This window comes from Lagopus muta, chromosome 2 (genome assembly GCF_023343835.1).
Source record: "Lagopus muta isolate bLagMut1 chromosome 2, bLagMut1 primary, whole genome shotgun sequence".
In the NCBI taxonomy this organism is placed as follows: Eukaryota; Metazoa; Chordata; class Aves; order Galliformes; family Phasianidae; genus Lagopus; species Lagopus muta.
In genome coordinates, this window is record NC_064434.1 from 35,650,340 (window position 1) to 35,665,586 (window position 15,247).

The 15,247-nt window shown below is 43.0% G+C and overlaps 1 protein-coding gene across 3 annotated transcripts in view; it reads right to left on the bottom strand.

Annotated features, from left to right (window-relative positions):
* BACH2 (BTB domain and CNC homolog 2) overlaps positions 1 to 15,247 on the bottom strand; it is a 180,956-nt gene that overhangs the window by 136,062 nt on the left and 29,647 nt on the right. Inside the window, exon 2 of one of the 3 annotated variants that reach the window (XM_048937788.1) lies at positions 5,602 to 5,688. The exons of 1 other annotated variant lie outside the window; for it this stretch is intronic. The gene's annotated coding sequence lies outside the window, so the exon portion shown is untranslated. Of the gene's footprint in view, positions 1 to 2,446; positions 2,509 to 5,601; positions 5,689 to 15,247 lie in introns of those variants that run through there. One more of the 3 variants, XM_048937790.1, reaches the window with a different exon arrangement.

Genomic DNA, 15,247 nt, shown 5'->3' on the forward strand with positions numbered 1-15,247 from the left:
CTAAAGAAGAGACAATCTAATGCAAATAGTTCAGATGGGGGGCCAACAGTGCAGGTCTAGAACAGTATACAGAGATACCACAACACCTTTAAGACTTAACACACATCTGCCAAGGAATTCCCCTTCTCAAATGCTAGCACTGTGAGCTCAGTGCTGAGAAGAGAGCAGCTGGTTGCAATGCAAGAATCATTATTCAAGAAGATACCCTCTACCTGGTGTATACTGTGGAAACTGAAGCCAAGTGCAAGACATGACATAACACGTAAGCACTTCCTTGGATCCCAAAGGAGGCAGCGCCACGGTATGTGCAGCAAGGGAAGGTGCCAGCAACGAAGAAATTCCTGGTCTAATCGTGAGATACAGGAAGAGGTAGTATGGCCAGAAGAATGGAAGTGATATGAGAAGTGAGATAAAAGAAGTATGAGGTTGATAGCATCTTACAGACAACACAATTTTTAGACAAAGGAGGGGAAGTTGAGCAGCTGTGAAAGAGAGAGAAGGAAGAGTAAGGCTGATTTTCCTGATAGTCAGGTCACAAACAGTTCCCAAAACCTGTCTAGTGTGGCTGGATGTCTGATATAAAGAAGCAGAAAACAATGAATGTGGCAACATAAGGGGAGAGAAAGGAGATATTAGGGTGTAGGGTATTAAGTAAAATTACAAGTCTTCCAAGTGCAATAAACAGTGATGAAGCTATGGACCCGAAAGTTAATAGAGGAATTACACAGAAGTTGTTCACTCAGACAAAATCTTAAAAAAAAAAAAACTTTGTCTTCTCACAAACTTCTTTTCTGGTGGAAATCCCACAGTCAATGATGGGAGGTTGACTTTATAAAGTGAGATTTTAACATGAATTGCAGCTCTGTGTAAACTATGAGAAATGTTGCTCACAGCAAGAGAAAATGCAGGATAACGAGATATTTGGGGATGTGGGGAGAAAGAACACTACAGCAACTACGCAAAAAGGATAAATAGCAACACTGTCCTTCTCTGTAACTTCTTGGAGAATCTCAGTGCAACCTACAGTAGTGATTTCTAGTTACGTAGTCACCCTTTAACACATGGCCCTGATCTCCAGTTTGGCCACATACATCCTCTTTACACTCTCATCCCTTGCTGCTTCTCACTCCTCACTCCAGAACCTCAGCTTGAGCTGACGGGCAAGGACCCTGCTGTGAGTTTGTGCAGTGGCCAATGTGGGACCCAGCTGGGACTCGGGGTGCTGCCAAGTGCTCCTTCTCCACAATTAATGAGGGGGCCGATAAAGAGATGGGGGACAAAGGCTTTCCTCCTAGTGAGAAAACTCTTAAGCAGAAAGCTGGTCTAGCTGAGAAGTCTTTCTCCATGCCAAACATGCTCAATAGCACAGCGCGGCGCAGTGAGCAAGCCGTGAAATCCAGTGGCCTTTCAGATGAAAGCATGAAAAAAAAAGAAGCGGGAGAAGAAAAAAGGAAGACAAGGCCAAGCAGAGTGGGGCAGGCTGCAAGCAAACACTCCCCTCCCAGAACGACAGAACTTTGACTGGACACTGCCCTGTGGAGCCTGCAGAAGATGCTGTTTTTTTGGGAGAGAGTCAAGTTAAAATGCAAACCTGCATTCGCACATACACGAGTTCCTTAAGTACAGCAAAGAATTAAAGAAAATACTTTGCATTGAACTTGCTTTATTGTGTATGCGCTCCACTAATTTCCAATTGCAGTTTCTGCTCCAGCTCTCAGTCATCATCAGGATGACACACTGACATTCAATATTGCCATGTTAGAAAATCTAGAGTAACTGGAAATCATATTAAGAATATTTAAATACAGTCCATGTCTATTTAAGGTTTGAATACATATCATTACAAAATGGCAAAATTAACCCAATCTAATTCTCTCGGGGATGCACGAAGATCTAAACAACCCCAAGCTGGATGTTCTCCCTTACCACCCACTCAAATAAACAAAACAATCCCAAACACGCCAGGGTTAGTTTAGGCTGCAAATGGTAACACAATCAGCTTTCAATCCCCATGCCCAAACGCAGTTCACTCCCCACTGTGGCGCAGATTGTTCCACAAGGAAAGCATGGCCCCACTGTGGCCCCACTGTGGCCCCACTGTGGCCAGCAGCTTGCTCATCATGGGCACTACATTGTTCCTTCCCAGCACCCCAAACCATCCCCAGTGGGCACACAACATTGCTGTTACAGGACTCGCTGGCCCTGGCAAAGCCATTCCTGCAGTACTGGGGCGAGCTGCTTTCCAGCAGCCCTGGCTAGGAGCTCCTTGCTCCTAGAAACCAGCACTGTCAACAGCATGCCCTTTGTTGTGTGCGTGCGCAGCTTGCTGGTTGTTTTGGGTCTCGGTTGTTCTATTTCGAGGAGAAATTTTAGTTTTAAATGAGTAATCTGTTTTCGAGTGATTTCTCCACGCTGGCTCCACCCTGCACTGTAAACTAGACATTACCTTATACAAGAATGAATCCGCTGCATTCCTCCGTCTCGCTGCCGCGCAGCACATTTCCTACCCTTGCAGCCCAACCAACAGCAGCACACGCTCCCCCACCCCTTCCCCCTGCGTTTTCTTTTTCTTTCCCTATTTTTTTTTTTTTTTTTCCCTTTCTTCACCGCCTCACTGTGTTTTTGTGTAAATGATCTCACATGACTCAACAAATCCATCTGCCTGGAGCAGGCCGAGTTTGGAGCCTTCCCAGGAGGGAGGAGAAGAATTGCTTTGTGGAAAGGACCTGGAGCTTTGCCCTTTCTCTGGCTCAAATTACCCGCCTGTCAGGCCTGACGGATTTGGCTAAAAATAAAAGGAAGCAGGCCGTGAAAAGGAGATGAATGAGCTCAGCAGTTCCTTAGATAACATGGGCCTGGTGTTGCCCAAAGCTCCCGGTGCAGGAACTTCAAATGCCGGGCATGTAAGCGCAGGGCCACAGACGAGGTGAACTTGGACGCTGTGGGGAGAAAAGCAAAACCTAACCGTACGCCGCTGGAAATAACTGGATTAAACGCACGCACGCAGAACAGGAAAGCTGCCTGCTGTAGGTTTGGGGCTTGTAAAACCCCAGATTTACGGCACTTCCACGGTGAGTGGGGTCTAGAGGATGTGGTGGGGGATGCGTGGAGTCGCACGTGATGTCAGCCTCCCGGCTGCGCCAGCTCTGCGTGGAAAGTCATCAGCACCCATGTGTGCCCAGTGCTGCACTGAGTATTAAGCACTTAGTTTGGCAATGTAATGACACACTGTAGCAATCTGTAATGCGAGGCAGTCAGCAAAGCCCTGGCTCTGCGAGCTATTCCTCCTAACCATTAACCATATGTTTGGCTCCACCGTCACCCGAGTGAGCGGGTGTTCCAGCACACCATCTGGTTTCTATCCACATAGGCAACTGCAAAGCACATAGCATTTCCCCCCAGAGCTGAATGTTCCTCCCGGCATCCCCTCTCCTGCTGCCCTCCCTGCCCAGCCCCCTGCTCCCCATCTTCCTCCTTCACCCCTCACAGCATCAGCCTCTCTTCCTGACACGCCACCCTCCTACTGGCACTTGAAATGTCACCCTAAAAGCATGTCCAAAGATTGGGGATGCCACAGCATGCAGCCCCCTGTGCACCTAGAGCACATGCTGGGATCGCATTGCCCAGTGTCAAGTCTTGATGTGTTGTGCTACAAAATGGACATTGTCCTGACAGACCCTGGGGCTGCTGCAGCAGCCATCGTGTCCGCTGGCACCAACTCTGTCCTGACATTGCACAAACACCATGAGACTGCACCAAGAGAAGGGTAATTAGCAAAGTACCCCAAATGGAGCTTTCTAAGCGTGCCTGGTTTTGGTGCCCCTGCCCAAAACTAAAGAAAAGTAAAGAAGAAAGAGGAATGGAATGAGAGAGAACTGGAAGAAAAGGAATGAAAATATTTACTTTCCCTGTGATAGCTAAACAAACCTTTTCTGAAACTATAAAAAAAGCTTTCAAGCATTATATTTTAGAGGACTTTGTACCATATGTTTACTTTATGATTCTATGAATTCTAACTACTATTTATGTTTTTTACAGCACTTCCATCCTTATGTTTATTTCTGGAGTCACCTATGGGAGATCAGCAGTAATTCTCCTCCCAGGTTGTTGGCCAATTTGAGATTAATCATGACCTAATGTAAGTATGCAGGGATGCAAGCAACACAATATTCAACAAATCCCACACTTGCTGCTTTAAGTAAGCTCATACTCCACAATGAGTCACACATACAGTGTTTATCCAAGTTACCAAGTCCATTACATTTGCAAACATATACACATCACAGTCGAAAGCACACAACTGTTTACACCAAGACACATTCCTATGGCTGGATATTGATTTTTTAATAAAATGTCATTATGCTGATGTTGATACAGCAACTATCTTTCCAGAGGATGCAATTTAACATTAAAAAGAAGCTGGCTGGAGGAAATACTAAATCCACACCCATTCACATACTATTTAAATATCCTTCTCGGGCATGAATACAGAAATGCAAAGCTGCAATTGCATTTATTTTTTTTTTCCCGCCTAGCATCTAACAAAGAAAATGCAAAGGAATCTCCAGTTAGAAACAGCTCAGTCTAAGGCAACCAGCTCTGCCGATCTGCTCCTCAAAAAAAATCTGTGCTGAAAAGCAGAAGTCTACACTGACAAGGATACATGCTCTTCTACTTTCTCATGCATGTGAGAATTAAGTGTGTGAAAAAGCCACTGTAAGCCATTATCCTGAAATCAAATAGACACGGGGAAAACCCTTATGTTCCAGAAAAGCCTGATGGCTTCACCAGGACTGCCTAAGAAATGTGAGGGCAGGATCTGGCTCCACTTAAAATGCACTGCAATTAGCACCCCAAATGTCCCCCTTCCAGCCATCTCTGCCTCTCAGTTAGGAAAATAATTAGAATGATTAAAAACATAAGAGATGCATTTTAGCTAACAACTCACATTTCTTAACAAGTAGGGTCTGAATATATTAAAGATGATATTTTAAGGTTACTTTGCCAACATACTGGTAGGATTCTTAAATATTGCACATTACAATTTCCACCATTCTGCAAGGAGAAATTGTCTTCATTCATACAAAACATCCAGAGTTAGTCTGCTACAGCAAAGACACAGGTAGGGGTATTTTAGCAGATAATCTGTTCTGAGCCAGAAATCTTTTAAAATGGAGAATTCAAGGAAAACAGTCACAGATTCAGCATTCCATAGTCTGAAGGGACAGCTGATCATTTGACCTTCTTCCCTAGGCCTGGAGTTTTCTTTGTACATTAATGAAGTTCTAAGAGGCTGAATTAAGCCTGACTCTTAGCCTAAGAATGACAACAACACACACACACAAAAGAACAACTTCAGTTTTAACAGCCTGAGATAACGAAAAATGTCTCAGCCCCAGCAACAGTGTCCCATTCAGAAACTACCCTCGCTGGCAGAACTTACACTCTCTTGCTGGGTCTGAATTAATTTAGCAGCCAGCCACGGGCTCTTATTATACCTTGTCACCTCCCTCTGCCACTCAGCTCCTGACAAAGGGTCACTGTCAGCCTGAAATCTAGACAATTTTAAAGCATAATAAAAGAGCAGTGTCACATTATTACCTGAATCCACCAAGTCCTCCTGCCAACAGTGATGTTTCTGCAATCACATTTTTCTGTTTTTAAAAACTTCTCTCTTGCCTCATTGCTCTGTGTGAAAACCAACACAAAAGAGAAAACTTATTAACTGGATGAGATTATCTATTATTTGTATTACAGCAGGTAAAATTCCCAGCTGATATTTTAGACTTTTTTTTTTCCTACTAAGTGTCACGAAAATATTAAACAAGAAAAAGTCCTTTTGACAAAATTGCTTACTGACCAACCAGAGGAGACAGCCCATGGAGCAGCCTAACAGGGACAGCACCTTGCTTGCAGAGCTGTGTGAGAACTCAGCTCCCTGAGCCCAAGTCCTGCATCCACCCCCCCAGGGAAGGCAGCACAGGAACCAAAGCCCAGCAGGCGCTCAGTGCTACCAAAAGCAGGCACACAAGGGAAGAGGGAGTATCTTTGATGTTTCTTTCAGTTTCATTAGTAAATACATGCCACTAATAACCATAGTAGCAATGTAAAAATAATACTTGTAAAATTACATCAACAGTAAATTACTTAATCGTACAGTTTCCCTGAACTTGGCTCATACAACATTATTTAGGCGGTGATTTCGCTTAAAATTCTCAACAGGGTCTTTTTGTGCCTGTGCTCAGTTCTCACTTCACACATTACTTGTTTCACACTTGAGTGTCAAACTCTTCCGATGAACCATAATGGACACTTCATATGAGAAACTTCCACACTTAAATAAGGAAGAAAAAAGCTAGTATGGTAGAAACCCAACTGAAGATACAGCTTCATAAAGAAAACCACTAGCCTCTTTGAATTGCCTGAAGACACATCATAAGTGAAGAAAAATTAGGACTGGATATTCAGTGCTGAAAATGCCATTAAAGTCAATATTGCTTTCTCTGAAAGCAAACAAAACAAAAACATTCACACCAGAAGATGCAACTCGGCCACCTGCACATGACCTCTTGCTCACCTCCACATGGGCAAAGTACAGGCAATCCCACAGCACAGGGAGATATGGCTGTGACACCCTTCCTGCCATACCGGTGCTCAGTTGTTCAGCACACTCTGTCCATGGCCAACATGAGTGTCTGCCAGAGAGAGCTTTGTTGCAAGGTTTTGGTCACAACAGTCTGACTGACTCATTTCATAAAGAACAAAGTGCCTGAAAAAGCTCAACATGTTCTGGCAACCCAGAGATTTTCAACGGGGCACTTGCACTGAGAAGAACTGACTTTTCTATGGAATATGAACCTTGCTGTCCATGACAAAAACCTGCCTAAATCTGCTCAACTTGCAAGCTTTCAAAAAAAAAAAACCAAACACAAAACTACTACTACTAATAATAAAGACATTAAAAATATTCTTTACCGAGCAAGTGTGAAAAGATTTGCAGCTTCCTGAGCAAGGACTTGTCTAACCCCATGCCTGTGCCAGGCAACAGCCCCAGCAGCATGGAGCCACCAACTGAATGCAGTGCAACCAAAGCTGGGCCAAGGGGGAGAGCAGAAAATATACTAGAGCTAGAAACTTCACTGCACATGGATGGGAAATCAGAGGTCAGATGGGCAGAAAGTGACAAGCTGCACAAAGGGCTGCAGGTCGTGCAGTGGCTGTGAACCTTCTTGGAGTTGATATAATGCCAGTTGATGCCATTTACCATTTTTATTTGCTTCCTATATTTTTAATTCAGTGTAGCAAAGGTAGGCTGTAAGAAAGAACACTGACAAGGGGAGGTGCTGAAAGAAGCACCGCAGACAGCAGCTGCACTCCCCCTAATGCATCCCCTGCCACACTCAGTGCACTGGACATATTTGAGCTGCACGCCAGTGCCACAGGAGGAAAGCACAGGAAAGCACCGACATTTGCTGGCAGTGAAGGTGCAGACACAATGTGGCTCCTCACTATCTCTACAGCCATTGGAGCAGGCCAGCTGAGCCCTGGAGGGCTGCCACAGGGTAGGGCACACAAGTCTCTCAGTCCAGCTTTTCCCAAGCAGTCACTAATGGCAAGTTCTTACCTATCCTGAAACCCTGGCTTCTCTCAAGCAAAACGCATGACTGCTCACAGCAAATGCAAAAAGGAGCTGCATTTCCATTACATGAAATATTACGTGATACTGAGACATCTCCATGGCAAGGCTGTGATATCCTCACGATCCTTTGTCCTTAATTTTAGCTCTCTTCCTGTAAAAAAGTGGTAGCGCTTCCCAAACCATTTATCAAACTCTCAAGCGTGACAGCGATGAACGGAAAAGTCGGTGAGGAAATTACAAACTTTTTTAGTAGGGCTTGAGTGGTGTGCAATAAATAAATCCTAGGGCCAAGCACGGAGCAGCAGGAGGAGTGCATGACACTGGGAGCTCAGCAGGCTCTTGCTGAAAGAGCAGCACAATCACGGATCCACGAACTACCCATGCAATTCCCAGGCTTGGAGCAGGGCTGCACAAATTATTTTTACATCTTGATGATTCACACTGTGACCTCACTTGTAATATTTTCATCTCATTGTGTATGAAAATAAAATTAGTAGTAAAATGTTGGAATGGCCCTCAATATTATGCTTAGACACTCACCACCCATAGCAGAGTGCAGCTTTATGGTCAACCCAATGCGTGATGCAGAAAGACTGTTCTTAAAGGTAAATAATTCAGGGCTTGAATTCTATAAGGTAAATAATTTAGGGCTCTAATGAACTTGCCGACTGTAAATAGGGAGCTGCACTGCTAGGAGCCTTCTGAACTGCCCTACATGCAATCCTCAGGAGTGCAGAATAGAAATTGACAGCAAAACTGTGCCTGAGATGTTCCTGGCTGCAGTAGCAAGGGCTCACTCACTCCCAAACAAAAGGAATGTCAGATAGGAAAAGGCAGCTCCCATGTTCTGTATTGTGCCCTTGAGCTTCTGCAAAGGAGGTACAATTTAAGTAACATAACCTGGGCAAGGAGTAAGGTGGTCTGTGCTGCCAGGCACATGAGTAGGCTATTACCACACAGAAGCACTGAAAAAGCCCCTCATGGACAGCTGAAACAGCATTTCAGTCCAGAGTTGCTAAAATCACAAGTGGCATTGGGTGAGGCTAGAAACTCTTCCCCATACTTGTACCAGAACTGGCTGTTGTCAACTGCTTTTGTCAACACCCAGTAATTCCTGAGCATCCATCCATCAACAAGTTTTTCAGTGGAACAAAATCCATCAGCAAACCACAAGATCAATCCTCACCAACTCTTATATTACCAACAAGTCCCAGCCTTCACCCTCTACTACCAAGGAGTCATTCCCCAAGAGCAACTGCTCCTGAGGAAGTAGGGAAACCATATGAAAATGGGAATCATAGAATCATCGTAGAATGGCTTGAACTGTAAGGGACTTTAAAGCCCATCCAGTTCCAATCCCTTTGCCATGGGCAGGGCTGCCATTCGCCAGCTCAGGCTGCCCAGGGCCCCATCCAGCCTGGCCTTCAGTGCCTCCAGGGATGAGGTGTCCACAGCTTCTCTGGGCAGCCTATACCACCCTCTGAGTAAAGAATTTCCTCCAACATCTAATCTAAACCTCTTCTAGTTTAAAATAGGACAAATTTCCCTTTGTCCTATTACTATCTGCTTGTGTAAAAAATCTGTCTCCCTAAGGGATGTGGTGTATTGTCAGATGGCTGCAGACCAGCTCTCGCTCCATGCCCACAGATGTCACTTCATGGCTGGCAGAAATGTGTGTCATCAGGATAGACGAGGAAGCTGGAGTTATCCCAGTGCCATCCTCTAGGTAACGTTCCCAAAAGTGGAAGCAAATCTAGGGCAAGGTTGCATCTGACAAGATCCAGGGTGTGAAACAAAAACAACCCCCAGCGGTTTCTTTGTTCCCCATTGATACCACTCAACTGAAAAACATTTTGCAAAGTAGTTTACACCATGCAATAAGAGTTTGTTCCAAATGCAATGCTTGGGTTGCGGTGTCTCAAGAGCTGGCAAGCACAACTCCACTGCCAAAGCCTACCTGCTAAATGCCATGCTGAGAAGTATGTGTTAGTCTGTGCTTCAAAACTGAAAACCCAGACACTGGAATAAGAAAGGAAGCACAAAGTATTCACTTCAAACCTGTGATATTTGTGAACAGAAATTGTGCTCAGTCTCCACACAAGTGGTAGTTGATACCTATCCAGGAACAGAGCTGAAAAACAAAACAGTCTGCAAACCTCTGCTAAGTGAAGTTACTGTAATCTCACTGTATGCCATTTCCTTGTTTACGTCTCATGATATCGAAGTTCAGCTTTTGGAGCAACACAAGCGAGGAACCTAGAAAGTGAAATGTGATCTTATTTATGAAATAAGAGAGCACGCTGCAAGCAAGAATTCATATGCACTCACGTCCAAATCCTATTCCTCAGTCAAACACCCACTCTCAAAATCCTGTACCAACCAGATCAGCAAATGTGCACATGCTTGCACTCTTGCAGAAACAATAGTCTCTTTCAGCCCATACAATCTTCTGAAGAAACAGGCTAAAACGTCATGGGAGAAGTTAGGAAATATCTGCAAAAAACAGTTCACAAGATGAAAGGCAGAATGAGGATTTTAAATCCTATGAGTGCATGACATGGAAGAGAAATTCACAGCTTTGTCACCTATCCATTCTGGCAAAATGTTTAAGACGGAAAAGGGACTTGCCACAATACTGGAAAACAAAGCCCTTCAAAGGTAGGACAGTTCCCTATAACCAGGGTGTTTCAGGCACCATACAGCTCCCAGAGGCGCGTGGCAGATCTCAATGCAACTCCCAATTCCCATAAGGATCTCTTGTGGCAGGCAGGAGGGGGGAGGCAGGCTGAGCTTTCTGCCCTGAGCACTCCACACCTCCAGGCACTCCCGCCCCAACCCTGCTCTGCTGCTGCTGCTGTTTTTTAATTAAACCAGCACAAGCTTGGAGTTGCTGTGGGGCTAAGCAAAACGATGATGTGTTTTGTGTCTTGAAATGGTGTGGCAGAAATGCCGACTGAGGGGAAAGGGACAAACTGCCCATCTTAAAGTTGGGGAATTGAAGACAAAAAAGAAGTTGCAACGATGCCACTACTCCTAACCCTTCCAAAGTTCACCTCTGGGAGACTCAAATTTAATAAAGTGAACATTGAATCAGCAGGGACATGGGGCTGGCTGCTGGTAATACCCCACAGAAGTCACCATGAACTCTCACTGTCCAGCTTTTATTTCATACACATCAGGTCTCCAAAAAAGTTACCAGAAAGAAAATTCCGCCATTGTAAGTGGTAGCACTGAGTACTCAGGGATTTAAAATGAGCCTATCTCTACAAACCCATCCTTCTCCTCCAAAAGCTTTTAGCTCCTGTAGGAAACAAATGCTCCCATACCATTGTCTATTTTCTAGGCGTGTACTCACACTGCCTATTCTATGCAATCATCTGATGTGCATCTTTGTACGCGATTGCTCATGTTAAGGAAAACATCGATTCTTGCAAAAACACGGCAAAGGTTCTTAGCAGCAACTGTGGCTTGAACTCTGCTTTTGTCTTGCATGGAACAGACAATACAACCACTGGTATTCTTAACTCTCACACCCGTCCCTAAGCTCGCTCTCCCACTCCGCAGGATTTAAGCAATTAATCTAAAACTGACTGTACATATTTTTCAAGCTGTAGGAGTAAATCAAAGTATTATTTGATGCATCTGATTATACAGACACCATATGAGAATGTGAGAGCTGATCAGACAAGCATACAAGTTGCTTTTTCACTTCACAGCTCCTGGAGTCAAAAAGGGTGTGTAGGACCCTGATATATACCAGATGTTTTAAAGTAAGGTGGAAAAACTGGTGTGGATGCATTTGTCCATGGTGAAAGCTCCCTGACAGCTACCAACTGGCAATGCTTCAGCACACAGCCCAGCTTTGCCTGTGAAAGATTAAAAGCCTAATGTAAGGCGAATAGACACAGCTTTTATGCAGACATATAATCCTGGTCTCAATCCTGCTCAGTTTTCCAGAAAATAAATTTGACAAGTCTGTCGGCATGATGCAAGAAATCCTCAATACAGAGCCCATTTCATTAACTGTGTTCTCGTGCTATTTAAGAAAAATTGATCATTTTAGAAATAAAGTTTGGGTGGGAGCTTGTCTGTGGTTTCGTCCAGTTCCATACTGAACCAGGGAAATGAGAGAACAAGATTTTGCAGATTTTTGTTTGCATTAAAAAAAAAAAGAAGAAGAAATAAAGAAAAAAGTCAGCTTTCACCTCAGCTCACAGAGCATTCAATCACTACCTTCCCTGCACTACGTAAGGAGACTTCAAATGTCTGTCTTGAAAAACCAAGCTTCATCTTGTAGTTATGATACAGGGGCTGCTTTATTATTATTATTTTTAAAGGAAAAGCAATTGTAAAGAAAAAAAGAAAATGATCCTCAATAAAAGCGCATTTTCTTGGAAACAGGATCATGCATGCATCATTTAAATTGCCCTCGTGGGTGAAGCTCAGTGTAGACAGTTGAAGTCTTCCAAGGACTCTTGTAGAAGTCTGGAAAGTCCAAAATATTGCAAAGGGTGGGTGGATGTGGCTGTCCCTGATCGCGCTATGTGTGGGTGTGTGAAGGGAGGACGGCTGCCTCAGCCAAGGACATCCAGATGCTGGAGGAGCAAGCTGAAGCAACTTCTTCACTGAATGTCCTCTCTGTTCTTCTCCTACATAGTCTTTGCAACCATAAAATGAGGTTTTGGAGATTTAACTAGGAATTGGAAGGCGACAGGATATTTTGTTTACAATACAGTCAAATAGTACTTACATATTTTTTGTTTTTAAGCATTTACTTGTGCGTATACACTACACTTTTCTTTCGGTCAGCACTGAAATCATCCATTCCTGCACAGGCAATAATCCTTTGTGCATTAAACACACACTTTGTCTCTTACTATTCTGCAACGACATCCATGCCTGATCCTCACTTTTTCCAAGCACCACCTTCTGCCTGCATTGAGTCCTTCAGTCACTGGCTCCAGTTGCATCTCCTTTTCCTTGAAGGCATTTATTAAGACTTCAAGGTCTGATTTCTAAGTTCCAAGTTACCAGTTTCGTCAAGGAAAAGTGTTTGGATGTGAAGCATCCAAATGAGAAAATGTATTTACTCCATAACCAAGAGCTTCTGAAACACACCTGTTAGGTACAAATCTCAGTTCCTGAAATTTACTTTTTGTCGCCTCATTATGTTCATTGTACTCTAGCAGAAACCAGAGTACCCCTAGTGTAGAGTTGAAGCCATTACGTTTCCAGATCTGTCTAATGCTGACTGGTCAACCAGATGCAAAATGTTGAAAGGACCTGATGTTTCACTTCAAAATTTCAACAATTTTCTGTTACTTCTAGGATTAGGTGCTTGTGGTTTGAGTTACTGCTAGGAGAATGGAATCTTACAGCCAACACTACTTCCCACACTGCTGGGCTGCCCTCAAAAGAAAAACAAGGAGAAGAAGGCAGGTGTGAAATAGCTTAATTGAGACACCCACAAAAGGCTTTGTACTAAGAGAAAAAGTTAAGTGCAATTAATTGAAATAAAGGCTAAACCCCCAGTAAGTACTCTTTTCAATCTTAAGATCAGGCTCTAACAGAGAAGTCTTGACCACTGACTTTAATCATGCAGGCACTGACTTCATCATTGTTATCTTTCAGCCAGACTGCTCCTGTTAAGAAGCCTTTAATATTTCCAGCAGAATCCATAGTCTGAAACTCAATTTTTTGACTACAGTCATGCAGAGAAAAGAAAATCCAACTCACCAGTGAAGAACAAAAATACCAGATCAATGTGCATACAGACTTAGAAATATAACTCTAATCCTTCACTTGCTAAGAAATCTCTCTCAAAGAAATGTTTATGTTAAAATTTAAAGTTACGTTCAACGTTAATCGTAGGGAATTTTACAACAGAACACAGAGATTTTAAAAGGATTCTACAGTTTTAATGAATTCCTAGAACCCATAGACTGAAATTAAATGGGGGTGGGGGGACCCACAGTGTTGGCTAGACATATTTCAATATTTGTTACCATAGAAACAAGCCAGCAGATTTAGGTTTTGGAGTTATCCTTGCTATAAAATATTAAACTTCTTACAGTTTTTGCATATGTATATTATGGCAAGAACACTGTCAATTCTGATAAAGCCCAAAGCATCTTAATTATTTAACAGGGCTTTAGTGGATTTTTTTTTTTTAAGAATATCTTTTTAATTTTAATTTTTATTTTTTTTCTTAAGAGGTCATGCTTAAAAATCTTCCAGTACCTCCTGAATACCAGAGACACTTCTGGCTGACAGAGCAATATACTGGAGATGCACACGAGATAAAAATTTCCTTTGCCACAATGCAGCAGAGAAGTTGTAGAAAAAAGAAACAAAAGCATATTCTGATAAAGAAGATTCAACAATGATCAAATATAGACCAATTAGTAACTCTGATAGTTTTAGTAGCTATAAGAACATTGAATGTTATATCCCATTTGAAAAACAGCTCATACTTGAAGTTTGATTCTTTTCTCAACCCTAGCAACGGAGAAATGCTAAAGTACAGAATTTAAGTGATTGAGATAACATCTTGACGCTTCAATGGTATCAAGAATTTCTGGCAGACATCTGAGAAATGAAACAAACATCGTCCTTTCATGCTTTAAAAGAGCATCAACTGTTTTACGCAATTCATAGCGAACCCAACACATGGAAGATTAGCAATTCAAACCCAAAGAAAGGACAGGTGTTTGCTTGAGCACGCCCTTTCAAAGAGGAAGGAGAAAATGCTTGTTTAAACAGCCCCAGTGGTCCACAGACCTGTAGCTCATCCTGTCACCCAGAAGAGCCATCAACTGCTGGGGAGAGTGGCAAACACCAATGCTCGTGCAAACCTAAGCTCAGAGCTACTGGGACTGGATGTGTGCAAGTGACACTGGCCCTGACTTCACAGCAAAAAGCAGTTCCATGTCGCAGCCCTTGCTTTCAATCCGGATTTGAGAAAATGTGTTTACTGGAGGCTTGACACGAGGCTTTCAAATGAGGAAAAAATGAAAACCTTGAGAGCAAAAGCCATAAACCACACAGTTGTTTCAATATTGTATTCCTGCACTGAAGGGGACCAGGAAAAAAACCAATAGAAGCAAAGCAAGCCAGAACAAAGGAAAAAGCTGAGTGACTGAAACACCCTCTTCTTCCAGGAATCAAACAATGGTTTTTATGAAGTGTGAAGATAAGCAGTGGGACTACCATTTCCTAATATTTCTGAAGTCAGTCCTCTCACAAAGGTTCTCAAGTAGCCAATTAACTGTACGAAGTGCTCATTAAGCTTTTATACTCTGGTGGAGCCATCACCTTAAAAAAGCCCAATAGCTTAAGCCTCTTAAAAAAAAATAGGAAAACTTATTCTTGAAGGGCTGCAAGACAATCCTTTAACTAATGGAAAATCTTCAACACTTAGAAAGAGGAAAATGGTAAGACATCTTAATTTCAAATGAGTCAGAATTTAAATGTCACTTCCTGCACGTTAACACTGATTTGAAGAACCTTGCATTTTTGTTTCCTTTGGTGTGGTTAACGGTGGAATCTTTTTAGAATACATTTCTATGGCACTTACTGTTGAATGTTTATGTTTTGCAACTGTTTTGC